This window comes from Mus musculus, chromosome 6, assembly GCF_000001635.26.
Source record: "Mus musculus strain C57BL/6J chromosome 6, GRCm38.p6 C57BL/6J".
Classification (NCBI taxonomy): domain Eukaryota; kingdom Metazoa; phylum Chordata; class Mammalia; order Rodentia; family Muridae; genus Mus; species Mus musculus.
Window position 1 is genome coordinate 47,453,413 of NC_000072.6, and position 27,050 is coordinate 47,480,462.

Below are 27,050 nucleotides of genomic sequence, written 5' to 3' on the forward strand. Positions count from 1 at the left end.
ATTATTCTAGATGTAAGAATACTACTTCATGCCATCCCAGGTTGGAATCGCAACTCCCAACTCTCCCTAACTAAACCATATACAGTGAAAGTGAAAAAAGGCTCTCAAGAAGGAAGGGAGGCCACTGCTGAAAAGTATTAAAGAGGGAGACACACATCCACGTGGGTATGTGGGCAAGCTGGAGGTTTCCGCAGGAGGATCTCCAAGGCCTGCAGGTAGAAAGGGGGGTCGGTGAAGCAGTAGCACTTTTCTCTTGAGTCCGCCTGCCCATTTGACTTTCTCATCTCACGGTTGGGGATACTGCCTCTGGTTCAACTCCAGGACAGGAGACACCAGCCAGGATCAGTGCAGTTGGGACCCATGTCAGCTCCCGGGAGGTGCATGGAGGGGAGGGGCAGGGGAGCTCAAAGCCCCTCTCCCACAGCCGCTTCCGGAAGTGTCTTCAGAGGTCAGAGCCCCCAGCCTCGGCTCGGTCTCCACGAGAAGTCCGAAGTGGCGGGAAGCCGGCACTCGAGAGGCCGCCCCGACGCGAGGGCGGCGGGAAAACCTGGCGGAGGATTCCGCTCGTCCGGCAGGACCCGGCTCGGCGTTTGGGAAGCAGAGGCCATGGCTCGCAGGTAGAAATGCCCGCGCGAAGCGGGTCCTGGCCACGAAGCGGGTGACCAGGGCCTCTGGGGGGGCCGTTTCCGTGCCCCTCCCGCGCCGCCGCAGGCCCGGCGATGGCGGCGACGGTTTCTTGGCTCCCCCGCCCCGGACGCCGATGGCGGTGCGTTCCGGCCCTCCCTCCCCCACGGCTTCGCCCCGCGGTCGCCAGAGCCGGTGAAGCCGGGAGGGCGGGGAGCGGCGGAGGGACGGCGAGAGGGCGGAGGTTGCGTGGTGCAGGCGGCGGCGGCGGCGGCGGGAGGAGGAGGGCCGGCAGGCGGGCAGGGGAGGAGGAGGAGGAGCGGGCGCCGTGTCGCACGCAGCTCCAGGCGGGGCAGCCCGGGCGCTGAGGGACGCGGCCAGACCTCGGCGGGCCCCGCGAGCACTACACGCCGTCGCCCGAGCGTCGGGGGGCGCCCGGAGATGCGGGTGAGTAGCGGCTCGGGCCGCGGTGGCGGGAGGCAGCGCAGGCCACGGCGGAGCCGCGGCGTCGCAGTGACTCGGGCCGCGGCGTCCGAGCCCGGGCTGCCGGCGAGGCCTGAGGCGCCGCGCCGCGGCTAGGCGGAATGGCGGCCGGGCCGGAGAAGTCGTGGGCGTAGGACGCCGAGGGCGGAGCGGAGCGGCCAGGCCCGGCCTGAGTCACCCGGCCGGCCAGGCTCGGCCTGGGCCGGGACTCGCAGGGCCAGGCCCTGGCTACGCACTGGGAAAAAGCCGGACTCACCGCGGCCTGTGGCGCCGACCTCGGCGCCTCACGCGCCACCCCTCCCTTCCCCTCGGCCCTGGGGGTTCCGCTTGGCCGGGGTGGCTCAGGGCCGGGGGACTCGTGCTCTCGGGGATCCGGGGGCACTCATTGTTGCGACGGTGCGGGGCATGATTATTGGGTAACAGTGGTGCCGGGCTCCGTTCTCTCTGGGAGCGTGGCCGAGCAAGGCGCGCCGGGATGCGGTGTGCTTTTCCAAAGGAACGGAGCCCCCGGGCGTCCGCCAGCTCTCCTCAGTCGAACTGGGCCCTCCCTGTGCGGCGGCCTCGGCGCGTCCCCGGTCCCGGCGGGAGCGCGCGCTCTGACCCCAAAGGTAACCCGGCACCGGGCCAGGAGGACTGAGTCGGGGGCTGTAGACTCTGCGGGCCTCTATTCTTAAATCCCGCGTGGCCCTGAGAACCCCCTCTTTCTGTCACCTGTGCACTGTGTTGTTACTCAGGAGATAACTAAGAAAGCAAGGAACACTTGCACTCTCATTCCTTGAGCCTAAGCCCCAAAGTTAAGGGAGCTAGGTATGCCAAAAAAGGAGGATTCCCCTTTTCTGAGAGGTCACTGTTGATACTTGTGGTTAGTTCACAGTCGTTGGGGGTTTGTGGGACGGGCACGCATGCCGAAATGCAGTCAAGTTGTTCAAGTGCTTTTAGTTGCCCTGTGTGTACTTGCTCTTTGCTGGAGTAGCATTAAAACAGCCAAAAGCTAAGAATGGAATAAATGATTACTGTTTTAGAAAGGCACTGGGGTGACAAAAGAGGAACTAAGCTCCTTTTACTTCAATTTTTAGGACCTAAACCTAACACTCTGAAGAAGCCAGTGTAGTTGAGGAAAATAAGGATATGAGGTCTTTCTTTGTTTGAGAAGGCTTTAAGATTTCTCTTTTTACTTAAAACTTGTATTTGTTGCTTCCCATAGTAAGTTGAAACAGTTATAGCTCATTTTAAATTCTGAGTATGCAACACAACACTGGCTTGTTTTATCTTCTATTCTGCCCATTTTTGGAGGTTTTGGGGAGCATTTACTAAGCCTTAAGCCTGGGAGAAAAGACCAAAGTGCTTTCTAAAAATGCTAACCTTTCTCTTTCCTCCCTGTTGGCATCATCTTTAAAAAACTGTTTTGCCCAAAAGACAACCAATTTTAGATAGGCTAGGGTGTTTGTAAGATACATCTTTCCTGAGTCTTATGGTCAGGCCCTGGAAGGTGTGGCCCAAATTCCTAGTATGTCACATACATCTGAAGTCTGAGCTAATTTGGCCAGGTGTCTTTAGATATTACATAGACTCTGTTGTTCAGGGAACTCCACCTTCTTGCGCTAATTAATTTTGTCAGTGCAGGCTTATTTCCCATACATGTGACTATGAAATCATTGAAGACACAGACTAAGTCCTTTACTTTGTAACCCTCAGATAACAGAACATGATCTTGCTGGTACCATGAATGATTTTTTTTTTCTTTTTTGGACTAATCCTAGGGTTTTACTACTCCCCTTCATTTTGGCTGCAGAAAACATAGTCACTGTTGCTGCTGAGCTTGTTAAAAGTGCAAGTTTACTATTATGTTGCATGCTTCCCTAGAGTGAAAACTGTTATTTTTCTTGTGTCCCCCTTCCACCTGCATAACTACATACTGTATCCTAGGGAAAAAATGGTTGAGGGTTTCTTTAGTTGTGGAAATCTAAACAGTTTGTAAAATTAAAATTAATCATTCTAATTTAAGGAGTCAGTATTTTTTTAAAAAACAAGTTTGTTTACCCCTTTGCCTTTGAAGTAAAGCCGGTTAGTATTTAAGGCTGTTACCTGCTGGGAAGATAGTCCAGCCCAGTTGTACCAAAAGTTTCTGTGGGAGGATAAGGGACCTTCATTTCAGCAAGGAAAATTATGTTTAAATGAACAAACCTTAAGTCAAACAATAGTTACTTGGCATTCTTAAGATTTAATTTGTTAGGGCCCCTCAAAGTTATAACTGTCTTGAAGTTTGAGCACTTCATAAGTCCCAAAGCCTAGTCTTTTTTACCTTTCCCATGAAGTCATGGGATAAATTGATTTTTGAGAATCAGTGGTTTCATTTTGAACTCATCTTTTAGGTATGCTTGGAGGAAAAAGCTGTTAACCATCTATTTTAAAGGACAGTTCTAAATTCATCTTTTAAAAAAGCATGTATGTGCATGCACCACAGTGCACGTGTGAAAGCCAGAAGACAAACTTCATAGTCTCTTCTCTATCTTGTGGGTCTCAGGGATTCCGTAAACTTGGCAGCAGTTCCTGAGTCTTGGCAGCAAGCACCTAAGGTAGTTTTTAAGTGATACCATCTAACTTCTAAGTTCTTAAAATGAGTGGATTCCATGGGAACATAACCAATGAGACATTGGAGAACTACCTTATAGAGCATAGTATATCATTTCATGTTTGATCACCAGGGTTATGTAAAGTCTTGATAGTATTTTTTTTTTCCCTTGGGAAACCTGGACAGAAGGAAGATTCTGCTCTCTGGCTTCCACTCACGCTTCAGCTTGATTGTACTTCTGATCTGTTCTGGGTCTTTTTCTTATCACTTTAGCTCAGGCATCTTCATTTTAGGAAAGCTGGTCTTGCCATCCTGTCTAGGACCTTTCCCTAGGTCCTCATGTTGTCTATGTTGTTTATGTCATGTTGTCTATGGATCTATCCCAGTGCTTAACATTCTGATGACACTTGGTGGTTTCTTCTATTAGACTGACTTTACCTAGGGGCAGGTGGAACAAATCTGACTCTAATACCTAGCACAATGCTCATGTCAAAATCTATGTACATCCTCCCACTTCAGATCTTTACAAAGCCACGTGAAGTGTAAGTACTGACATTTAGCTCTCCTTGTAGAAAATAGAAGGGTCCTGGACTTTGGGTAGTTTTCATCAAGACTATGAAGGTGTAAAGCCTCAGGTAGGAGGTTAGAGCAAGATGGTCATCCCAGAGTTTGAACTTTTAAACAAGGGACTCACCTTGAAAGTGATGTATATGAAATTAAAGGAAGATTAGCAGAGATTAAAATGAAAGAGTCTTTAAGGATTGATGTCTGACCATTACAACAGAATTCATCATACATAATAAGTATGGTTGGTTCCCAAGAATGAGTTTCTTCTTCCTGGTCCTTCAGAAAACACTAGAGAGTAGACAGTGATGGTATAAGCATAAACATTTGTAGAACTTTGGGGCTATTGTTAAATTGGGTGTAATGTTATGATTCATTGGCCTTGCAAAAAATCTTAAATCCATTTAATAAGCTAATTTTTTAAAGGCCTGTGTCAGAAAATACTTAAGAAAACAGACTACCAATTTAAGTATGTGTAAAGTATGCAGTGGCTTAAGTAATTAAACCACTGTAAAATAGTAGTGATTTTAGGTGAACTTGTGTCTTTTAAAAGATTTTTATAAAAAAATTAGTAACAAAGAAAGTATCAATTTCAAGTCTCAGGTTTGAGAAACTTAATACCAAAAATAGACTTTAAAGAAGAACTGATTACTTCAGACTTGTAAAACTTCCTTATGGTAAAATCTTGTAAACAAAATAAAAGGCAAATGACAAACTAAGAAAATGGTTTTACATGCAAATTTATTTTTTATACTATCAAAGGGGGCTTGTAGACTAATGGGAAAAAGATTTCCTCCTATGGTAAAAAAATGGGAAAATTGGAATAGGAAACATGAAAAATCCTGAGCTAAACTAGCAGTATTCCCAGAAGTGGAGATCTGTAATGTTTTAAAATAAGTCACTTTGTTGAGAAGATGGAGAAGTATGCCTACTCATTGCTAAAAAGAATATAAGTAAATATAGTTTTTTAGAGTACATTTTTTTTAAAGGTTTGTTTTATATAAGTACACTGTCACCGTCTTCAGGCACACCAGAAGAGGGCTTTAGAACCCATTATAGATGGTTGTGAACCAGCATGTGATTGCTGGGAATTGAACTCAGAACTTCTAGAAGAGCAGTCAGTGCTCTTAACCACTGAGCCATCTCTCCAGCCCATAAATACAGGTTTTTAAAGAATTTGGTTTTGTGTGTATGAGTTTTTGCATGCACATGTGTATACATTCCATATGTGTGCCTGGGCCCAGAGACCTTGTGACCTCAGAGGGTAGAAGACAACATTAGATCTCCTGTAACTGGAGTTAAGGACTGCCATGTTGGTGCTGGGAACTGATCCTGGCTTCTCAGGAAATGCTCTTAACTGCTGAGCCATCTCTTCAGCCCCAATTAAATATTTTTCAAGAGCAAAAAGTGTAGCAGAGACTTTCAAAATGATGTGTAGTTTGAAATAGCTCACCTGCTTTTAAGGAATTTGTTAACAATATAAAAAGGTGATCAATAGATTAGTGATTTTTTTTCCCTCCTGTATTCTTATCATTCATTTTCAGCTTGGGGTTATTATGGATGACTATTCCAGCATTGTTTAGGTAAATCCTTGCATTTGTGTAATACTATATTGAATATTAAAGTACAAAGATACTAAAAATTAATATGTATAAAACTTTTTACAAGTGTGAGTGTATGCATTTTGGAAAGTAAGTACATGTTAGTGATTATCTTTAAGAAGTGGTTCATTTTAGGGTTTTTTGTGCTAATTTTACTATACTGCATATGTTTTTATAGATAGACAACTGGGAATAAAATATAGTGAGTTGGTTTTTCTTTGGACAGTTTTTGGAGCAAGATGTTGGGGATTGAACCCGGGGAAGCTTCAAAGTCTTTGTATGTTAGGCAAGTCCTCTACTACTATTTCCCAGGACAGTGAGATAATTTTCAAAAGCATAAATCCTAAGAAAATAGTAATAGAAGAATCACTGTCAAGGAAGATCATTCTGCTTATTCAATGCAGAGTTACTTGGTTTTTGATTTCCTTTCCATGTGTTAATAGGTGGGTTAAATGTCTGACTTGGTAGCCTGATTCCAGTGGTCAAGTTCTCCTTTGTCTTCTGTTCTCATTCATTCTTGTGTCATCCTTCACATTCCTGCCATTAAACAGTCTTAATCTCATGACGCTCAATATGTTTTGATATTTTATTATTTATTTAAAATAACCTTCATAGGGGAAGTTTCCTTTTCCTTTAAAAAAAGGTGTGTGTGTGTGTGTGTGTGTGTGTGTGTATGTGTGTACACATATATGTACACAGGCATGCCACCACACAGTTGTGGAGGGCAGAGGACAAACTTGTAGCATTCAGTTCTTGAGATTAAACTTGTAAAGTCACCAAGCCTGCAGGCAGGTGCCTTTCCCTGATGAGCCATCTGGGCAGCCGAGTATTCCTTTTCTTGGTGATAATTGAACTTCCCAATTTGTTTTGCTTAGTTCATAACTCCTAATAATAGGAGATACATTTTAAGTTGAATGTTTAAATTATGATGCCTCCATTTATAGCAATAAAACTTACTAAAAATTAATTACTTGACACAGTTGCTCGGTTTGTTTAATCAGTTTTCTGTGAAAGATCCTTTAAATTAGAAATACTATGGGAGTTAGGAGAAGAGAGATATATAGAAATGTGCATAAAATGTACAGAAACTGTCACCAGATATCAATGGAGAAATACCTTTGGTATACAAAATACACTAGAGTCTCACTAAAATAGCTAAAATAGCTGTGCCTGATAGGCATCTTAAAGTCACAAAGTGGAGAAAAGATACAAGAACTTAGATCTTCCTTCCTGGGGTTTGGAAAAAGGCCTGCTCTGGTCATACTAGAAGGGGAGGTTTGGGATCCTGCATGAGCATGAGGTTGGTAAGCCATGGAGCAGACTCCCCAGTTCCAAGTGGAATCAGATCCCAGGCTTACCTTTAGGAAGTATGAGACTGGTTTGGGAGAGAGATGGAAGAGGGTACAGGGTAATGAACTTCTCCCATCTTAAGGATTGAGTCTTTAAGTTTTGCTTATGGGTTAATGTTAAAGGAACACTGATGTTCAGCATTAAGTTTGTGCCACAGACTTTTTTGACTACATGCCTTTGACTTACTGGCTGCTGCTCCTCAGCTTTCTCCTTCTTGTAATTAAATGCCTTATACTGGAAGAAGTCCATCTTTGTTGTCCTGGTTTTGACATGTGCCACAAAAATGTATAATGCTAATCATCATATAGTCTATTGAGGTGAAAAGATCTTATTTGGTGAAAGAAATTATGCAGAAAGAAGTAGGTCACTATTATCAGGGGCCCCAAAACATACAGAAAGAAGAAAACTCATAACCGGTGGAGTAGTTTTGCCTGTTAGCATTTCAGTGTTAGCTTTGTACATGTTTTGTACATAATTGACTTTGCCTTGTACAGAGATTTTGTTTTGTTTTTTTTGTTTTTGTTTTTTTAAAAAATGTATATGGGTGTTTTACTGCATGTATGTGGTGGTTTGAATAAGAGTGACTCCCATAGGCTCATGTATTTGAATGCTTAGTCACTGGGTTGTGGCACTATTTGAAAAGGATTAGAAGGATTGTGAGGTATGGCTTGGAGTAGGTGTGGCCTTGGAGGAAATGTGTCCATACTGGGGGTGAACTTTGAGGTTTCAGAAGCCCACACCAGGCCCAGGCACCCAGCTCCAGCATGCTCTCTCTCCTCCTTACTCCCCCACCTCTGTTTGTGGATCAGGATGTAGCTCTCAATACTTCTGCACCTGCCTGTATATGCTCCCTACCATAATGATAATGGACTGAGCCTGGACACTAAACCAGCCCTTAGTTAAATGCTTTCCTTTGATAACGGTTGCCTTGGTTTTGGTGTCTCTTCAGAACAATAGAACAGGAACTAAGAAAATATGTGCACCGTGTACATGCCTGGTGTTAAGGAGGCCAGGAGAGGGTGTTAAATCCTCTGGAACTGGAGTTAACAGCTCCACCATGTGGGTTCTGGGGACCAAACTTTGGTCCTCTGGAAGAGCAACAAGTGTTCTTAACCAGTGAGCTAGCCCATTTTGTTTTGTTTTTAATAAAAGAGATCACTTTGGATATTCCAAAGTTTTGATTTGTTTGTTTTGATTCTAATACTTTATAATGAATAGACTCATCAACCTGTTAACTGCTTTTTCAGAATTAAAATTTTTTTTCCTTGTCAGTACACATGCAAAGGTCAGAGGACACTTTGAGGAGTTGTTTTTCTCTTTCCACCATGTGGACTTGAAAATCTAAGATCATGAGGCAAGTACCTTCATCTGCTCAGCTATCTCACCAACCCCTTGTGAATACATTCTTAGTGCTGCTAAAACTATGGGGGAAGTCTGGATTTTGTAGTTTTATTATTCTTTATCTTTAAAAAAATAAGTGTATTTTCACATGGAAACATGGATAATGGATTTTTAAAGCTACTTGAAGATGAGCTTGAAAGCCTTTCTTGAGCAATACCCAAGTAAGTGAAGCAAGTTACGTGACAGCAAAAATACTGAAATTGTTGCAGTTTGATTGTTAGATGTACTAGGGCCTTGGTAATGGTAGGAAAGTAACTATTGAGCTATAATTTACCTCCAGCCCTTTTTATTTCTTTGTTTTTTTCCAACATGCTCCCTGCCAAAATGTCTCTAGAAATTATATGTGTTGGCCTTGAACTATCTCTGCAGCTTAGGTTGTCCTTAGGCTGCAGCTTAGGTTAGGTAAGCTTTCTTAGCTTCCATAGTAGCTGGAATTAATAGGTCTATGCCATTAGTCCAGTCACCAGCATGGTTTAAGTTTAGTCCCCTACTTTAAAGTACAGCAGTAAAGACAGTGTGTGGCTTTGTGTAACACTAGTTAAAACTGGTATAAGAATAGAGAACATGAACACCTTTGCAGGGAGAGTGTGCTTTATGTTTATTTAAAATATAGACATCAGTGTTGTTTAGTTTGGTTTTTGGTATTGGGCATTGAATCTAGGGTCAGACTTCAATTATTGCAGATGAGACTTTAGTGTGTCTCTTCTGCCTCTCAACAGTACTTGCAATCCTAGCTTGAGGTGGGAGGATCACTGGAGCCCAGGAGTGTGAGGTCATCCTGGATCCAGTTATCGCTAGGAACTGGTAACTAGAAATCCTAGTTACCTTATATTTCGACAGATAAAAGTAAGCTAAAAATGATTTGTAATAGAAAAGGAAGACATGAATCTTGATTAGGAACAGGTACAGTTCAAGAAAAATCTCCAGCTTTTACAAAATGTTACAAGCTTATTTGTTTGAAAAACATTTTCTAAGGGGAAGTTGATATTGCAAGATGTTAGTCTCCAAAACAAAACCCAAAGCAGGTTGATGGCATCTGAGGGGCACTTAAGGTTGGCCTCTAGCTTCCACATACGCATGGACATGATGGCTTTTTGTAAATGTAGCATGACCACATGCCCAAAACTGGGTGACAGAAGAAGGTACACCAAACTTACTATGAACTCTTGGGTGCTTTTAAGATTTACTATCCAAGGTGCTCATCAGAATGGGCCAAGATTGGTGTGCTTGACCTCTCATTTCTTTACTTGAGGTCAATACAATAGTAAGTTGTCTTCAAATCAAACGATGTAGAACTCCTTAAAGGTGGTTCTGGTGTGAAGATCTATAACCTCAGCTACACAGCAGGCCAAGGCAAGAAGATCACAGGTCAGGTTAAGCCCCAGCAACTTAGTGACCTGCCTCAAAGTGAAAAATGTGAACTATGTTAAGGCTGCAGCCATGTGCAATGTACAATGCTTGCCTAGTGTTTCATGATGACTCCTGCCACAAAAAAGGAAAGAGAAAAATAAAAACCAAATAAAAAAGTGTATTCTCTTCAGCTAATTTGTAGTGGAGTAGGAAGATTGCTTGAATGATGGCCTAAGTAAGGAGAATGGCTGATGAGTTTTCAGACCAGAGTTAGATGAGTTCTTTTAGCAAAATAAAAAAAAGAGTGAGTTGTTTGGTTTTTTTTTTATTTTTGTTTTTTTTTTTTTTTTGTTTTTTGTTTTGTCTTTAATTGAAAACCTTGAAGAGGTGATGAATAGCTGGATGTTTTCATCATGATGTGCCACTTTAAAAATCTTATTCAGCAGGTAGTTTCTCGGACCTTGTATCCACTGGCCACAGAACAAAGTGGTCACTGCACATGAGACCTTTGGAAATTGAGTAGGATTTGTGGGGACTATGAGTTGAAGTAGAGTCCATTGCTGCAGTCATCACATGCTTGTACTTCTTAGCTGAAGCAGTTTTCATGGACAAGCCTAAGTGACAGAAGGAGAGAGACAAGGGATCATTACAAGGGACCAGTACAACTCTACTGGGAACATTTTGGTGTGGATTTGGGGGCAGTATTGACTCTGTACCATCATATCAAAATATTGTGGAATTTAATGGCAGCATTTATTTACTTCATTTTGCCTGGAAAGCCAGTATTGTCCCCTACAGTAAAAGCTCAGCAGTGAAGAGATCTACTAGTGAGTTGTGGTGAGGATTTAAAGTTCCATAAACACATTTGTCTTTGAAATACTCTTGTGTTTCTAATAAATAGTACTGGAGACATCTGCATCTGAAATGCTTAGTGCTCTGGGTACATCTTTGACTGTCTAGAATAGCTTGGGATGGGCAGTCCTTTCCACCAGCTAGATTCCTGAACTCAATAAAAAGGAGAAAGTTAGCTAAGTATAGACTTTCATCTGCCTTTGTTTCCTAACTGTGGCTTCAGTGTGAACAGCTGCCTCATACCTGCCACCATGCCTTCCTCTTCATGATAGACTGTTCCTTTAAAAGATTCAGAGTAAAGCCTTCTTTCCTTGGGCTGCTTTTGTGAGAATATTTTATAACAGCAATAGAAAAAAATAACAAGTGCAATACATTTTCATAATAACCAAAAATAATACAGGTATAATGTAAACCCTACTTAATAAAACATTGATTACCCAAATAGCAATAATTATTAATAAATAAAACATTTAATATTAGTATCTTTTGTTTACTAATTTTTCTGTCCTGTAGAATACAAGTGTGTTTCAGAAGTACGATAAAGAAACTTAACAGTGAACTTCTAATTTCCTTTTTAAGGAAAATTTTACAAACACAAGAATAAGTTCACCCTAGGACTGCTCTTGTGTTTAATGGATTATAAGCATTTTCTAGTAAATGCACATGAGTAGAAGTTTATGGGTTTTAAGGAACATCTTCTACCACTCTTAAGTTTTAGAAGGAAGAAAGCAATCAATTGTGGGGAGGGTTCCTACTATGTCCAAGCTGTATTTTTACCCACAGGGTTGTATCTAATCTTTACATTAATTCTGAGAATTTGATGTTTACTTTCCCTCCCCCAATCTTTCTTAAGATGAAACTTGTTTATATTTCTGATATACAGCATGATAATTTTTTCTTTGTTTTGTGGTAGTGGGGTTGAGACCTAGGGCCTCAATATATGCCAGACCAGAGCCCCTATCTCTGAGATGTTATACTTCAGATCCCCTAAAAGTGGCTAAATAATGAAATCAAGTTATAAATAATTTTAATAACCACATATTTATCCTTTTGTAAGAATTTTCAGGATTTCCTTTTAGCACTTTTCTTGTTTCTCAGTATGTATCCAGTATGTTATTAACTACAATCACTATGCTATGTAGTAGCTCTGTAGAGCTTATTCATGTGCTATGACTGAAACTGAATCCCTTGAACAATCCCTGCACTTCTCCCTTCCTGTACGCTCCACACCCTGTGTTTAGTTTTTAAGGATTCCTTTAAAATGAAGTCAATAAGAACTGTTCACTATGGAAGGACCCAACCGTTTTGACTTCTAGGTGAATCTGCTAGTCACACTTGCCATGTTTATCTAATCAGCACTTGGTGTGTATGTTCAATGCCATCTGGTGGTGAGCTGAGTTGGGGGTCACAGTGTTGAGGTTGCCAAAAGGACTTATTTAAGTGAATGGAAAGCAGAAAAAGAAACATGCTGCAGCAGAATATACTGTTTTGTATCAGGCTGTGAAATCATAGTCACATAAATTCAGCAAGGAGATGCACAGAAAGGACTAATTATTTCTGAATAAAGTATGTGGTTTATTTTTGGTAATTGAGGCATGATAGTTATCATAGCTACCCATTTATTTGTAAGTTACACTTGCATTCTAGCTTCAGAACTCAAAACTCACATCTCATTCTAGTGCTCTAGTGGAGTAAGCTCTCACATCTGAGATGTTCTGGGGATCCTACTGTGACAATGGTCTCAGGAGGGGCAGTGTCTGCTTCTGTTAGCATCAGGAATCCACCATCCTCTTCTTAGAATTGTTTGGAGTGGGCTGGTTTCCATTTTTACCTGCCCCATGAGTATTGGAGATTGAACCTAGGGCCTGTGCACACAGCACTCTACCACTGGCTATTAATTCATCTGAAGTAATATTCTTTTTTTCTTTCTTTTTGGTTTTTCGACACAGGGTTTCTCTGTATAGCCCTGGCTGTCCTGGAACTCACTCTGTAGACCAGGCTGGCCACAAACTCAGAAATCCGCCTGCCTCTGCCTCCCGAGTGCTGGGATTAAAGGCATGAGCCACCACGCCCAGCTTGAAGTAATATTCTTTAAGGTCACCTATCTCCAGACACTTACTTTAGTCAATGACTTTTTCCAAACAGATCTTTTTGTTGATAGGTGGTCAACCTTAGTGCTGTTGCGCTCATCACACTGTATCTGGCACAGCACAGGAAATCCTATGGCCTGGTGGCTTATATTGTGAGTACCAGTCCTCATATCTATTCTTTTTTATATACTTTGAGAATATTGTCCAGGCTGATGCCTGTACTTGTGCAGTTTTGCTTATTTCTTGAGGTGTGGTTTCCTTTCGGCTTCAGTTTTATGTTTTACTCTTTTACACATATTTATTTTGACATTTATCATGACACACCTATGGAGGTCAGTGGACAACTTTCAGGAATTGATTCTCTCCTTTTACCATAAGAGCACAGGATGAACAAACTCAGGTCATCAGGGTCAGGGCAAGGACCTTTGCCCACTGAGCCATTTCACTGGCCCAGTTTTATATTTTTAAAACCTGTTTGCTTGGGCATTTTCATTTTGTTGTTCTTCTCCAAGTTAATATATGTAAAATTAAGACCCTTTATCTCCATTCTTGCATCATGCCTCTTCACGTAACTTATTGTTCATACATGAGAACTTTCAAATCAAGTGTTCAGTTTAGTACTGCAGGAAGTTTCACAGAAACTAACAGACCACTAACAGGTGTCTAAATGATCATTTAGCCGGTCTAGAATTGTTATGAAGTAGCATACTTTTGAATGCCATGTTTGTTTATAATGTGGTATTGTTAGGTGATTGCCTAAACAGGGCACAGTTGGTTGAGATAATACTGGTAGCTGTGGTCTGAACCTGTTTCTATAACTCTTAATAATTTTTTGAATTTTTAAAATTTTATTTGTGTGTTTTGCCTGTATGTATGTGCATGCATCACAATCATGCATGGTACCTGAGGAGGTCAGAAAGGATGTTAGCTTTCCTGGGACTGGAGTTTCAGATGGTTGTCAGTCATCATATGAGTACTGGGAATGGAAACTGTTCTCTGAAAGAATAGTCAGTGTTCTTCTGAGCCTTTGCACCATGAGAAATGTTCAAGTGTAACAGACCTGTCCACCAGAGACTTAATATTTACTTCCCACTTAAAAGGTAATGAGTGGATTCTCCTGTAATCTCAATATTGGTGGGTATAAATGATACTGGAAATAACTGTAGCTAGCCAAGAAAATCACAAGTTTCTTTTTTCCTTATACTGCCTGCCTGTCTGTGCCTGTCTGTCTGTCTTTCTCTCTCTTCCCCCTGCCCCAACCCCCTTCTCTTTCAAGACAGGGTTTCTCTGTGTAGCCCTGGCTGTCTTCAAACTCAAAAAGATCAGTCTGCCTCTGCCTCCTGAGTGCTGGAATTAAAGGTGTGCCCCATTACTGCTTGGCTGTGTCTGTGGCCAGCATTCATAATCAGGGAACTGTCACATTTCAGACAGGTTAATGAAAATCAGGATGTTGTTTTCTTCTTCATTCACAATGTCCCTGAATTTATCTATATATGAGTGTGAAAGGATGCATGTGGGTTCATATGGAAATCAGAGGATAATTTTCAGGAGTCAGTTCTCTCCTTCCCTGCAAAAGACTATCAATTTGTCAAAAACAAACAAACAAACTAAAACAAAACAAAACCACCCCCCCACACAAAAAAAAAACAAAAAACAAACAAACAAAAAAGACCCTGAATTCAGGCCATCAGGCTTTCAGTACTTTACTTCTGAGCTCCTTTACCAGTCTCATGCCTATGAGTTCTATCCATGGACCCCACTGAAGTTTCTTTCACTTGACCTAGTTTGCCAAGCTTCCTCCTCTGAAGCTGGCTTTTTTTTTTTTTTTTTAAATCTTTCTAGAAACAAAAATATACTCGTGTCCGTATGTTGGTATTTGTTCTTCCCTATACATAGAAGGTCTCCTGCTTTGATCAGCTAATGTCTACTGAGAAATGCTTGTGTGGTCAGTACCCAGAGGCCCTCCTCATTCCTTTGCATAATTGCATAGGACACCAAGGTGTGGACAGGTCTTCTTGTCCCCTGCTGATGGAATTTTTTTTTTTTTTTTTTGATAAATTACTAGTGTTTTGCAGTGACTAAACTTGAATTTACAACTTCTTGGAATTTTGGCCTGTTTATTTGGGGGAGAGATTCCTACAAATGGATTTCTGGGCCAAAGGTAAAATGTTTCCGTTTTAGGAAGAAAAAAAGCCAACTTTTCTATCATTGAACATTTCTACTAGTTAGAACAAAGTTGCACTTTTAAAAAAGATTTACTTTTATTTATTTCAAATTATGTGTGTGTAGGGGAGAGGTATGTGTGCATATTTACATACAGGTGCCCTCCAAATCTAGACGAGGCATTGTCAAAACCCTGATTGTGCTAGAAACTTTGGACCTCTGCAAGAGCCCCAAACACTGTTTATAGCTGAACCCTCTCTCCAGCCCCTTGAATGTTAATTGTTATTGTCTGTTCTGGAATTGAAAGAGAAATTGTTGGAGGTTTGAAAGTACCAATCTGCGATAGCCATTGTTGTCTTTCAGTCTTTATCTGTGCTACTATTACACAGTTTATTTACCATAATTCTTACTTTATGTTTCTCATCTGGTCTTTGTTTTTCATTGCTGATGTGGGTATTGAGACAGTATCTCAATTGTCTTGTTAAAGTTCCTGTTAGTTTTACTGCCTGTGTCTGCTCTTAGGTCAAACTTCACAAAGTTGTCAGACTAAAAAAAAATTTTTTTTTTTTTGTTTTGGTTTTTCGAGACAGGGTTTCTCTGTATAGCCCTGGCTGTCCTGGAGCTCACTTTGTAGACCAGGCTGGCCTCGAACTCAGAAACCCGCCTGCTTCTGCCTCCCGAGTGCTGGGATTAAAGGTGTGCGCCACCACACCCGGCAAAGCCTTTCTTCTTGATCTTTGTGCCCAGACAAGACTTCTTTCCCTTCTGAACTTGTATTCAACTACTATCACTATGTCTTTAGGTCTTTAGTAGGATGATGAACACATACACACACACACACACACACACACACACACACACACACACACATATATATGACCAGTGAGTTTGGGTAATTCTTGGAAATTGTATTTTTGCTTGTTTGTTACAGGGCAAGGTTTTAAGTTGGAGGGCTCAGTAATTTGACTTTTAGTGGTAGGTTAAAGCATGTATATATGTAGAACCAAAGTCAGCTTATAGAGATGTTCTTGTTTCTGTAAATGAACAAAACAACTCATAAAAATTTAAAGCTAGAGTGTTTAAGTTTAGTCTCATCCGCACCCCCAAGAATTCATTTTTATTCTAATGTGTAGCAATTAAAATTAATACAAATGTTTGTCGTAAATTAATACAGTGACTTTTTTTTTTCCTTTATCCTAGCTAGTTCCTCAGTAATGACACAGACCAAGATTTACTCAATCAAGCTGTATCACATAAAACCTGGGCAGTCATTGATCTATTTTAATCCTCTAAGCAAATCCCTGAGATACTTGTATTTTAGTACTGGTCTGGCCCTCTTGGCTCTAGATGTATTTTCCCATAATGTCTCCTCTCTCTTACTCTTCTCTCTCCCCCCTTACCCTGGCTAGCTGAAATCCTGCCCTATTCTCTCTATTGCCTAGTTATTTGCTTTTCCAGCTTCTGTTGATAAGGCAGAGAATAAATGATGAACATTGTTTACACAAACTTGAGACAGGAGATTCTTGACTTAAGCAATACAATGCTCTATCCAGATTGCAGCTAGATATGAGGGCAGAGAAATCAGCATTTGAGTAACTCAAAGATAAACTTTACAGAGTGCACAATAACATTATGGCTACACTAGTGTATGAATATTTTGCCTGTATGTGGGTCTGGTGCCCAAGAATTCCAGAAAAGGGCATTGGATCCCTTGGAATTAGAGTTAAGAGTGGTTGTGAGAGCTATTTGGGTGCTGAGAACCAAACCCAGGTCCTATGAATGAACAGCCAGTGCTCTTTACTGCTGAGCCATCTCTTTAGTCCTTCTTTCCTCCTTAATAACTTTGTTTAGGTCTTGTATATCTTAAAGCACACCTGTTTAAATTTATAATTAGATTATCTCTAGGGAAGTTAAGAGTTATGCAGCCAAGGCTACATCTAATTTAGAATGTTTCTACAACCTAAAAGATTTCTGTGCCTATTTGCAGTCATTCCCACCCTGGACCTAGGCAAACACTCATCTACTTTTAATGTCTAGAGATGCTTTTATTTAAAATTGGTAGCACGGGGGATAAAACAGTATTCTACCGTTGAGTCACTGTGTCAGTCCTGATTTAATTTTTATGTGCTTCATATCATAGTTGTTTGAATAGAAGTTTCCTTTCATTTGTATTTAAGAGAGATAATTTAAGTTTTAAGTGAGAGTTTCATGAGCCTTGAATTTCAGTACTTTACAAAAAGAATGCTGATTTTCAAATACACAGGTAGTATTTACAACATACCAGTTTCTGTTCTGGTGTGCTTAAATGGATTTACAAAATAGTAAAAATTACAAATAATTACTAAAGAGTCAAACAAAAGTTTTGAATAGATTTGGAAGTATGAGTAAAAGTCAAGGCTGTGTAATGACCTGCTCACTTGGTAGCAGTGTAGACTTGTCTGCACCTGTACCATGAACCTTCTCAACTGTATTTTTGCATGGTTCTTTTGGGAGCACCCAATGCTAGTTGTAATATTGACTTATAAGTAACTCTTGGATACAGGCTCCTTTAGGTAGTGAAGAGGCCCACCTTCATAATGAAGCAACATGTGGCAGGGGATAGAATATAGATTCCAGAATTTCAATTTTTAGGTTGGAATCTTTGACATTCAGTAATACTGAGTTTGAGCAAATTATTTGATGTCGCTGAACCTGAGGTTTTTTTGTAAGATGTAGATGGTGTCATCTCTGGGGGCTCTTGAGTTTGGGGCAGCAAAGTGAGATCCTGCCTCTAAAACAAAACAAAAAGTGCTGTATAGGCAGTCCAGTGTAATAACCTATAGTGGATTTTAGTTTCTTTCCTTCTGTGGGATAGTTCTTTATGGTGGAGTGGTTTGAGAATGGTTGGGGAGGTGGTACATCAAAAGCAGGTGTAGAAGATTAGGATTAAATCATTTAACAAAGTGTATATTTCTCTACTGTGGAGATTTTCTGGGGCAGCAGTTTAGAAAGTTGATTAGAAGGGCAAGATGTCAGTGAGAGCAATGAAGACCCTCAATCCAGGTGGAGGTAGTGCCCAACCTCTAGTAGTCATGGGTGTGAAGAGACTGAATGGATTTAAGAGATAACTGAAAAAGCTAAGATTAATAAAACTGACTTTATGTTTCGATAAGAACAATAAGAATCAAAATGACTTCTCTTACCAGGGTGGGAAATATAAAAATAATATTTATTTGATGGATGGGAGATGAATCAGGAGGTTGGACTTGGCCTGTAAAAGATACCCTTCTCAGAGGGCCCAGGGGAAAAGGGTGTGGTGTATAAGTGGCCTTAAGGAAAAAGTGGTGCTCTCTCAGTTTTGAGTTGACCAACAGAGCTTTCCTTTATAACCTGGGAAGTCAGGGAGAAAGAAGGAAGGAAAGACTGCCAAGGAGTTTTCAGATGAGATTTTGCAATGAACTTCCCTTCATTTTTGTTTGTGTCCTGAGATTGGGAGAGTTTAAGTATAATGGTGAATGACTAATTGGCAGAGGAACTTGAGGGCAGGCCAGCATTCAGGCTCTATGGCTGAGGTATTGCTGGCTTCTTTGAGCCAAGTATACAGAGAACTGTCAGTAAAAAGTAGAGTGCAAATGTTTAGAAATTTTATAGTTTTTAGTTTATAGTTTAAATGTTTTATAAATTTTATAGAAAAGAAATGAAGGTAGAGGCCAAGGGAATATGGCTTTTGAAGAGATTGGAGCATTAAAAATAGTGCTCAACATGGCACAATAGGAAAAAAGTTTGAAGGCATAAGAATTAGTCAAATACCACCATCACAAGCTCAAGGGTAAGGAAGAGTGAATTCAGTTAACTTTCCCTTGAGGAGTACGTTTAGGGGTACCCTGCTCCATAGGGACACCTTAGAGTTTTATCTCACCATGCTTAACTATGTAGTACTCAAAGCCAATGTGATTTTTATCCTAAAGGCCCCAGTCTGACAAATTTTGAATGCATGATGTGTACTTTTCTTGTGTGGAAAAATGCCTGAGTATGAGATTTTTGAGCATACACCCAGACTTCAAAGGAAATCTTGGAAGGCCAGGCAATCAGTGAGAGAATGAGAAGATCCTTCAGTTAGCACCTGCAGTGCATAAAACTGGAAAGTCAAGTGTAACCCTGTTGTTGGAGATGCCAAGAACTTGGCACATTGCCAAGGAAAGCAGAGGCCACAGATAAAATCATGTTAACATGGAGCCCAGGTGGACTACAGTAGGAAGATCATCCAGATGTGGGTGCTGAAGCCCTTTGACAAAGCTCTAGATACTATACAGCTCTCTGAGAATTGCTTTCCCTTCTAGATAACAGTCTTCTTGTGGTCCTATCCTTTTTTGTCTCTATTTTCTTTTTGAATAGGATTGTTAAAAGTTCTGTGCCATTGTATCCTAGAATTGTATAATTTGTTTTTGGTTTTATAGGGGCTTACAGCCGAGTTTGCCTTGAGGGTCAAAGGAAATTGAGCTTGGACTTTGAACAGTGTAGGAACTGTGAAGACTCTGGAGAATCCTGGTGAACTGAATGCATTTTGCATTATTAGATGGGTGCGAGCACTTTGAGTGCCAAGGAAGATATGTTTGGGTGTCAGGTTGATGAGAAGTAGACTTGTGATGGCTAGTCTTGATTGTCAGCTTAATTGGATTGAGAAGAGCTTGTGACATTAGTAAACCACACCTCTGAGTGCATTTGTGAGGACCTTTCTAGGAAGGATTAATCAAGGAGAGAAAACTACTCCTGAAGGTGATTGGTATTCAGCCTTGCCTAGCCAGGATGCCCAATAGACCTCTGAAACTATGACTAGCATTCTTGTTCTTTTAAATTATGTCAGGTATTTTGTCATAGCAGTGAAATAGGTAACTAATTCATTAGCTATCACATAGCTTATTTGTGAATTCTGCTAGTAGATATGTGAACTGTCTTCCCTATTCATATAAATATTCTTATAAATAGCCAAAGTCTGGTATACACATGTAGAAGTTTCTCTAGGTCTGAATAACTTTACAGTACATTTTTTTATGTTCACTTCATTTTTTTTTTTTTTTTTTTTTTGAAACAGGGTTTCTCTATAAGCCCTGGCTGTCCTGGAACTCACTTTGTAGACCAGGCTGGCCTTGAACTCAAGAAATCCGCCTGCCTTTTCCTCCCTAGTACTGAGATTAAAGGCGTGTGTCACCACGCCCAGCGAACTTATCATTTCTTTTTTTTTTTTAAGATTTACTTTTATTATTATATGTAAGTACACTGTAGCTGTCTTCAGACACTCCAGAAGAGGGCATCAGATCTCATTACAGATGGTTGTGAGCCATCATGTGGTTGCTGGGATTTGGACTCAGGACCTTTGGAAGAGCAGTCAGTGCTCTTAACCACTGAGCCATCTCTCCAGCCCCACTTCACTGTTTTAAATAATTTTTTTATTAGATATTTTCTTCATTTACATTTCAAATGCTATCCCGAAAGTCCCCTGTACACTCCCCCGGCCCTACTCCCGAATCCTGGCCCTGGTATTCCCCTGTACTGGGTCATATAATCTTTGCAAGACCAAGGGCCTCTTCTCCCAATGATGGCTGACTAGGCCATCTTCTGCTACACGTGCAGCTAGAGACACGAGCTCTGGGGGTACCGGTTAGTTCATATTGTTGTTCCTCCTATAGGGTTACAGACCCCTTCAACTCCTTGGGTACTTTCTCTAGCTCCTCTATTGGGGGCCCTGTGTTCCATCCAATAGATGACTGTGAGCATCCACTTATGTGTTTGCCAAGCATTGGCATAGCCTCACAAGAGACAGCTGTATCAGGGTCCTGTCAGCAAAATCTTGCTGGCATATGCAATAGTGTCTGCATTTGGTGGCTGATTATGGAATGGATCCCTGGGTGGGGCAGTCTCTGGATTGTCCTTCCTCAGCTCCAACTTTGTCTTTGTAACTCCTTCCATGGGTATTTTGTTCCCCATTCTAAGTAGGAATGAAGTATCCACACTTTGGTCTTCCTTCTTCTTGGTTTTCATGTGTTTTGCAAATTGTATCTTGGGTATTCTAAGTTTCTGGGCTAATATCCACTTATCGGTGAGTGCATATCATGTGTGTTCTTTTGTGATTGGGTTACCTCACTCAGGATGATATCTACCAGGTCCATCCATTTGGCTAAGAATTTTATAAATTCATTGTTTTTAATAACTGAGTAGTAGTACTCCATAGTGTAAATGCACCACATTTTCTATATCCATTCCTCTGTTGAAGGACATCTGGGTGTTCTCCAGCTTCTGGCTATTATAAATAAGGCTGCTATGAACATAGTGAAGCATGTGTCCTTATTACCATCTGGATTATATGCCCAGGAGAGGTATTGCTGGATCCTCTGGTAGTACTATGTCCAGTTTTCTGAGGAACCGCCAGACTGATATCCAGAGTGGTTGCACAAGCTTGCAATCCCACCAACAATGGAGGATTGTTCCTCTTTCTCCACATCTTCGCCAGCATCTGCTGTCACCTGAATTTTTTATCTTAGCCATTCTGACTGGTGTGAGGTGGAATCTCAGGGTTGTTTTGATTTGCATTTCCCTGATGATTAAGGATGTTGAACATTTTACCAGGTGCTTCTCAGCCATTCGGTATTCCTCAGTTGAGAATTCTTTGTTTAGCTCTGTACCCAATTTTTAAATGGGGTTATTTGATTGTTCTGGAGTCCATCTTCTTGAGTTCTTTGTATATATTGGATATTAGTCCCCTATTGGATTTAGGATTGGTAAAGATTCTTTCCCAATCTGTTGGTGGCCTTTCTGTCTTATTGACAGTGTCTTTTGCCTTATATAAGCTTTGCAATTTTATGAGGTCCCATTTGTCACTTCTCGATCTTACAGCACAAACCATTGCTGTTCTGTTCAGGAATTTTTCCCCTGTGCCCATATCTTCGAGGCTTTCCCCCACTTTCTCCTCTATAAGTTTTAGTGTCTCTGGTTTTATGTGGAGTTCCTTGATCCACTTAGACTTTAGCTTTGTACAAGGAAATAAGAATGGATTAATTCACATTCTTCTACATGATAACCTCCAGTTGAGTAAGCACCATTTGTTGAAAATACTATCTTTTTTCCACTGGATGGTTTTAGATCCCTTGTCAAAGATCAAGTGACCATAGGTGTGTGGGTTCATTTCTGGGTCTTCAATTCTATTCCATTGATCTACCTGTCTGTCACTGTACCAGTACCACGCAGTTTTTATCACAATTGAGGTCAGGCATGGTGATTCCACCAGACGTTCTTTTATTGTTGAGAATAGTTTTTGCTATCCTAGGTTTTTTGTTTGTTTGTTTGGTTTTGTTTTTCGAGACAGGGTTTCTCTGTGTAGCCCTGGCTGTCCTGGAACTTACTCTGTAGACCAGGCTGGCCTTGAACTCAGAAATTTGCCTGCCTCTGCTGGGATTAAAGGCGTGTGCCGCCATGCCCGGTTGCTATCCTAGGTTTTTTGTTATTCCAGATGAATTTGCAAATTGCCCTTTCTAATTCTATGAAGAATTGAGTTGGAATTTTGATGGGGATTACATTGAATCTGTAGATTGCTTTCGGCAAAATAGCCATTTTTACTATATTAATCTTGCCAATCTGCGCATTCCTTTAATCCCCACACTTGGGAGGTAGAAGCAGGCGAATTTCTGAGTTCTAGGCCAGCCTGGTCTGCAGAGTGAGTTCCAGGACAGCCGGGGCTACACAGAAAAACCCTGTCTGGAAAAAACAAAAACAAAACAAACAAACAAAAATCCTGCCAATCCATGAGCATGGGAGATCTTTCCATCTTCTGGGATCTTCGATTTCTTTCTTCAGAGACTTGAAGTTCTTATCATATAGATCTTTCACTTCCGTAGTTAGAGTCACACCAAGGTATTTTATATTATTTGTGACTATTGTGAAGGGTGGTGTTTCCCTAATTTCTTTCTCATCCTGTTTATCTTTGTGTAGAGAAAGGCCACTGATTTGTTTAATTTTATATCGAGCTACTACACTGAAGCTGTTTATCAGGTTTAGGAGATCTTTGGTAGAATTTTTAGGGTCATTTATATATACTGTCATATCATCTGCAAATAGTGATATTTTGACTTCTTCCTTTCCAATTTGTATCCCCTTGATCTCCTTTTGTTGTCGAATTGCTCTGGCTAGGATCTTCAAGTACTATATTGAATAGGTAGGGAGAAAGTGGGCATCCTTGTCTAGTCCCTGATTTTAGTGGGATTGCTTCAAGTTTCTCTCCACTTAGTTTGATGTTGGCTACTAGTTTAGTGTGTATTGCTTTTATTATGTTTAGGTATGGGCCTTGAATTCCTGATCTTCCCAAACTTTTATCATGAAGGGGTGTTGGATTTTGTCAAATGCTTTCTCTGCATCTAACGAGATGATCATGTGTTTTTTGTCTTTGCGTTTGTTTATATAGTGGGTTATGTTGATGGATTTCCATACATTAAACCATCTCTGCATCCCTGGGATGAAGCCTACTTGATCATGATGGATGATTGTTTTGATGTGTTCTAGGATTAGGTTTGTGAGGATTTTATTATTTTTGCATCTATATTCATAAGGGAAATTGTTCTGAAGTTCTCTTTCTTTGTTGGGTCTTTATGTGGTTTATGTGTCAGAGTAATTGTGGCTTCATAGAATGAATTGGGTAGAGTGCCTTTGAATAGTTTGAGGAGAACTGGAATTAGGTCTTCTTTGAAGGTCTGATAGAATTCTGTACTAAACCCATCTGGTCCTGTGCTTTTTTTTTTTTTTTTTTTTTTTTTGGTTGGGAGACTATTAATGACTACTTCTATTTCTTTAGGGGAAATTGGACTGTTTAGATCGTTAATCTGATCCTGATTTAACTTTGGCACCTGGAATCTGCCTAGGAAATTGTCCATTTCATCCAGGTTTTCCAGTTTTGTTGAGTATAGCCTTTTGTAGTAGGATCTGATGATGTTTTGTATTTCCTCAGGTTCTGTTGTTATGTCTCCTTTTTCATTTTTGATTTTGTTAATTAGGATACTGTCCTGTGCCCTCTAGTTAGTCTGGCTAAGGGTTTCTCTGTCTTGTTGATTTTTCTCAAAGAACCAGCTCCTGATTTGGTTGATTCTTTGTATAGTTCTTTTTGTTTCCACTTGGTTGATTTCAGCCCTAAGTTTGATTATTTCCTGCCTTCTACTCCTCTTGGGTGAATTTGCTTCCTTTTTTCCTAGAGCTTTTTGGGTGTGTTGTAAGGCTGCTAGTGTGTGCTCTCTCTAGTTTCTTTTTGGCGACATTCAGAGCTATGAGTTTTCCTCTTAGGAATACTTTCATTGTGTCCCATAAGTTTGGGTATGCTGTGGCTTCGTTTTCATTAAATTCTAAAAAGTCTTTAATCTCTTTCTTTATTTCTTCCTTGACCAAGGTATCATTGAGTAGAGTGTTGTTCAGCTTCCCCATGAATGTTGCCTATTATTTATGTTGTTATTAAAGATCAGCATTAGTCCATGATGATCTGATAGGATGCATGGGACAATTTCAATATTTTTGTTTTTGTTGAAGGCCTGTTTTGTGACTGATTATATGGTCAGTTTTGGAGGAGGTACCATGAGGTGCTGAGAAGAAGGTATATCATTTTGTTTTAGGATAAAATGTTCTGTAGACATCTGTTACATTCATTTGTTTCATAACTTCTGTTAGTTTCACTGTGTTAAGTTTCTGTTTCCATTGATGAGAGTGGGGTGTTAAAGTATCCTACTATTATTGTGTGAGGTGCAATGTGTGCTTTGAGCTTTACTAAAGTTTCCTTAATGAATGTGGCTGACCTTGCATTTGGAGCATAGATATTCAGAATTGAGAGTTCATCTTGGAAGATTTTACCTTTGATGAGTATGAAGTGCCCCTCCTTGTCTTTTTTGATAACTTTGGGTTGGAAGTCGATTTTATTCGATATTAGAATGGCTACTCCAGCTTGTTTCTTCGGACCGTTTGCTTGGAAACTTGTTTTCCAGCCTTTTACTCTGAGGTAGTGTCTATCTTTGTCCCCGAGGTGGGTTTCCTGTAAGCAGCAACATGTTGGGTACTGTTTACATAGCCAGTCTGTTAGTCTGTCTTTTTATTGGGGAATTGAGTTTATTGATATTAAGAGATATTAAGGAAAAGTAATTGTTGCTTCCTGTTATTTTTGTTGTTAAGAGTTGGGATTCTGTTCGTGAGGCTATCTCCTTTTAGGTTTGTTGAAAGATTGCTTTCTTGCTTTTTCTAGGGCATAATTTTTCTCTTTGTGTTGGATTTTCCCTTTATTATCCTTTGAAGGGTTGGATTCTTGGGAAGATATTGTGTGAATTTGGTTTTATCATGGAATACTTTGGTTTCTCCATCTATGGTAATTGAGAGTTTTGCTGGGTATTGTAGGCCTGGCTGGCATTTGTGTTCTCTTAGAGTCTGTATAACATCTGTCCAGGATCTTCTGGCTTTCATAGTCTCTGGTGAGAAGTCTGGTGTAATTCTAATAGGTCTGCCTTTATATGTTAATTGACCCTTTTCCCTTCCTTACTGCTTTTAACATTCTGTCTTTATTTAGTGCATTTGTTCTGATTATTATGTATCGGGAGAAATTTCTTTCCTGGTCCAGTCTATTTGGAGTTCTGTAGGCTTCTTGTATGTTCATGGTCATCTCTTTCTTTAGGAAAGTTTTCTTCTATAATTTTGTTGAAGATATTTACTGGCCCTTTACGTTGGGAATCTTTACTCTATTCTATACCTATTATTCTTAGGTTTGGCCTTCTCATTGTGTCCTGGATTTCCTGGCTGTTTTGGGTTAGGAGCTTTTTGCTTTTTTGTTTTCTTTGACTGTTGTGTCCATGTTTTCTATGGAATCTTCTGCTCCTGAGATTCTCTCTTCCATCTCTTGTATTCTGTTGCTGATTCTCGAATCTATGTTTTCTGATTTTATTCCCCCTAGGATTTCTATCTCCAGAGTTGCCTCCCTTTGGGTTTTCTTTAATTATTTCTACTTCCATTTTTAGATCTTGGATGGTTTTGTTTAACTCCATCACCTGTTTGGTTGTGTTTTCCTGTAATTCTTTAAGGACTTCTACCTGTTTAGCAGTGTTCTCCTCTATTTCTTTCTTTAAGTGAGTTATTAATGCCCTTCTTAAAATCCTCTACCAGCATCATGAGACATGATTTTAAATCCGAATCTTGCTTTTCAGGTGTGTTGGGGTATCCAGGACTCGCTGTGGTGGGCGTACTGGGTTCTGATGATGCCTAGTGGTCTTGGTTTCTGTTAGTAAGATTCTTATGTTTGCCTTTCACCATCTGGTAGTCTCTGGTGTTAGATGTTCTAGCTATCTCTGCCTGGAGATTGTTCCTCCTGTGATTCTGTTAGTCTCTGTCAGCACTCCTGGGAGTCCAACTCTCTACTGAGTCCCAGTGGTCAGAGTATTCTCTGCAGGCAAGCTCTTCTCTTGCAGGGAAAGTACACAGAAGTCTGGAGCTCAGATCCACCTCCTCAGTTCCTGGGGTCAGAGCACTCCCTGTAGGCCAACTCTCCTCTGGTGGGGAAGGTGCCCAGGGGTCTTGGTCTCAGCTCCGCCTCCTAGCTGAGGATGAAGGCCAGAAGGTACCCTGTCCAAGAAGCTCAGTTGCTTCTGCTGCTCACATGCTTTCCTGCATACACTGATCTCAGTGATCCCAAGATCCTGGGTGTGTTAGGGTGCTTGCGGCATGTAGAGACCTGTGGGGACTTTGGGACCGTCGGCTGAGTTTGCACCTAAGATGGCACGGAGCTCTACAGTTCATTTCTTAAGTATGTGCCACATTGCAAGTAAAAGCCAGGGTATTGTGTATACTTTTGACCAAGAGATAGAAAATAATTTATCGAGTAATGCCCAGGATCATTTAAGTTTTTAATCGTATTAAAATGTTACGTACTAAGGCTGCAGAGATGGCTCATTGGGTAAATCACTTGTCGCACAGTTTTTAGAACCAGAATTTATGTTCTTACTCCCAAGTAAACAC

General features: G+C 40.7%; 1 protein-coding gene across 5 annotated transcripts in view; it reads left to right on the top strand.

The window, feature by feature from the left end:
• Positions 1-319: 319 nt before the first annotated feature.
• Cul1 (cullin 1) overlaps positions 320-27,050 on the top strand; it is a 72,413-nt gene continuing 45,682 nt past the window's right edge. The window contains exon 1 of one of the 5 annotated variants that reach the window (NM_001355551.1): positions 320-617. The gene's annotated coding sequence lies outside the window, so the exon portion shown is untranslated. Of the gene's footprint in view, positions 767-906; positions 1,072-1,344; positions 1,716-8,471; positions 8,549-27,050 lie in introns of those variants that run through there. The other 4 variants (XM_006506189.4, NM_012042.4, NM_001355550.1 and 1 more) reach the window with 4 other exon arrangements.